This window comes from Echinops telfairi, unplaced genomic scaffold (genome assembly GCF_000313985.2).
Source record: "Echinops telfairi isolate 266 unplaced genomic scaffold, ASM31398v2 ScPeMD7_6;HRSCAF=24_0, whole genome shotgun sequence".
NCBI lineage: Eukaryota > Metazoa > Chordata > Mammalia > Afrosoricida > Tenrecidae > Echinops > Echinops telfairi.
This window is the reverse complement of record NW_022103902.1, coordinates 1,904,421-1,907,165: the sequence shown is the minus strand read 5'-3', so window position 1 is coordinate 1,907,165 and position 2,745 is coordinate 1,904,421. Positions and strand designations below refer to the sequence as shown.

General features: G+C 44.0%; 1 pseudogene; it reads left to right on the top strand.

Annotated features, from left to right (window-relative positions):
- Positions 1-456: 456 nt before the first annotated feature.
- LOC105978949 lies at positions 457-1,004 on the top strand (annotated as a pseudogene).
- Positions 1,005-2,745: the final 1,741 nt, after the last annotated feature.

Here is a 2,745-nt window from a genome sequence, read left to right as displayed (position 1 = left end):
TCAGATGTGGTTCCGAACCATTTACTCGGTTGAGTGAAGATTCACAGAGTGAATCCGTTTTCTGTTCAAGAGTTTATACATAGTTTGTTTCCTGTCCTTGACTGCGTTTCCCACAATATGAGGAGACTCAGCCTACCTCCTTTTTGTGTTTCCACTCCCATTCGTCCTTCTTCCGTGACTCTTCCCAACTTCTGAACCTTGTCCTTGGCTAAATATTGCCCTTTGGATTTCAAACAGTTGATAGTTCTGAGATTGCGTAATCCCCTAGTGTTGTTCACCTTATAGCCCTGCCTCTCATTTGGCTGAAAACTGAGCCACTAGGTGAGTTCAGCCCCAGGTCTGACAGGAGACTAAGGCACGTAGTCTCAAAAAATCTTTTTTACTCGTCTCTATCCAGCCAGGAAGCCAGGTCTGCTTATAAGTTTTGTTTTGCGTTTTGCCGCATCTACTGCGAGAATGAAGACCATTCTCAGCAACCCGTCTGTTGGCTTCCAGAGAATGTCCACATTGCCCTGAAGGGGCGCACGGTCATCGATCAGATCATCATGAAGGTCCCCCCTGCAGAGGGGTTTCAATCACATCAACGTAGAACTCAGCCTCCTCGGCAAGAAGAAGAAGAGGCTTCAAGTTGACAAATGGTGGGGAAATAGAAAGGAACCGGCTACTGTCAGCACTATCTGTAGTCACCTACAGAGCATGATCACGGGTGTGACACTGGGCTTCCGATAGGAGACGAGGTCTGTGTGTGCCCACTTCCCATCAACGTGCTTATTCAGGAGAATGGGTCTCTTGTGGAAATCCATAACTTCTTGGGTGAAAAATACATCTGGAGGGTTCGCATGAGTCCAGGTGTTGCTTGTTCTGTTTCTCAAGCCCATAAAGATGAGTAAATTCTTGAAGGAAACGACATTGAGCTTGTATCAAATTCAGCTGCTTTAATCCAGCAAGCCACAACCGTTAAAAACAAGGATACCCGGAAGTTTGGGGATGGTATCTGTTTCTGAAAAAGGAATGAGTAAGCACTGGGTGTCCAGCTACAGTCTAGATGATTCCTTTAGACTTGTCTGTGATGCTTTGATCCAATCCAATAAAGTGTATGTAGTGGGGGGAAAAAAGTTTTGTCTCACATTTTTCTCCCACTTGATCCAAGACTCTCTTCTATGACCCCTTTCAGAGGGGTCAGTAGTGGGAGCCACTCACCATCTAGTTCTTCGGGTCATGGAGTCTGAAGTTCAAGCGATATAGTCGTCTTTGGGATAAATTTTTTCTGTGGGTCTTTGATTTTCTTCACTCTTCTTTCCTCCACGCAGAGATGGAACAACATTCGCACCTTAGATGTCACCCCAGGAGCTCATAAGAACACAGCCTAAAGAGAATGGTACCAAATATAGTCACTTAGCCTACTAAATATTTTACTTCCCACTGCCCATAGTCAGTTCTGACTCAGAGGGACCCTGATCCAGGGTGCTTGCAAAGCTGTAAGCCTGTCTAGAGACAGACTACATCTTCCTCCTGGTGGAGGGGCTGGTAAGTTTGGACCTCTGACCTTTCAGTTAACATCCTAACACTTGACCTACTGTGCCACGAGAGTTTTTAATAGCACTGAAAAATGTTTCTGCGATAAGACATGAAAATGCAGCATGTGCAATGTAATTAATTAATTTAATTAATTAGTTAAAATTTGAAAAATACATTGAGACAGTTATACTCCTTCCTTGGAACCCTTCCCTAGAGTTAGTTGTAGTCTGTGAGCAAATCTCAAGTTTTCAAATTCAGCCACCCAATCGTGCCATCCGGCTTCCTGGCACATAACCCAGTGGCACCTCTATTTATTAATTCAAACGCAGACACGAATCAATCAGGAATTATTCCATGCCAAGCCTGTTCCTGGTTGCTGGGGATCCACATATGAGTACGATCTGGTCACTTATCCTTCCTGGAGTCCACAAGCCAGGCAGGCCAGTGCACACAGCAACAGCATAACCTGGCAAACATAATGTGGACATTCTATAATTGAAACGTCGACAAAGCGCAACGGAAACAGTTCTGCTGCAGATGTTGCTGTTCTCTTCATAGACGGGCTTGAGGGTTGCTGCTGGTGTTGAGCGCCATTGACTCAGTTCTGGCTGATGGCCACCCTCTGCACAGCAGAGCAAAAGCAGGCCTGGGCCTGCGCCAGCCTCACAATTGTTCCTGTGCTTGAGCCCATTAATGCAGCCACGGTATCCATCCCTCTCTTTGACAACCTTCCTTTTGTTTTATGCCCTCTACTTTACCAAGCCGGATGTCCTTCTCCAGAAACTGGTCTCTGCTGACAACAATGTTCAAAGGTTGTAAGAGGAAGTCTCTCCATTCTTGCTTCTAAAGAACATTCTGGCTGTACTTCTTCTCGGGCATCTTTGTTTGTTCCTCTGTCAGATTAGGGTTCTTTCAATATTCTTCACCAGCACCATAACTCAAATGCATCAACACCTCTTCAGTCCTCCTTATTCAATGTTCAACTTTCACATGCATATGAGGTGATTGAAAATACCATGACTGGGGCCAGGAACCCAAAACAAAAGTAACATCTTGCATTTCAACACTTTAAAGAGATCGTGTGCAGCAGAAGTGCTTAAGTAGCTATTCAAAACAGATGTGCTGTTTGCATTTGTTATTTAATTGTTTGAAATTCAAGTACATTAAATAAATTTAACTGAGCAGATTATTCCACTAGAATAATTTTTTAAACTATTTTTTAATAGT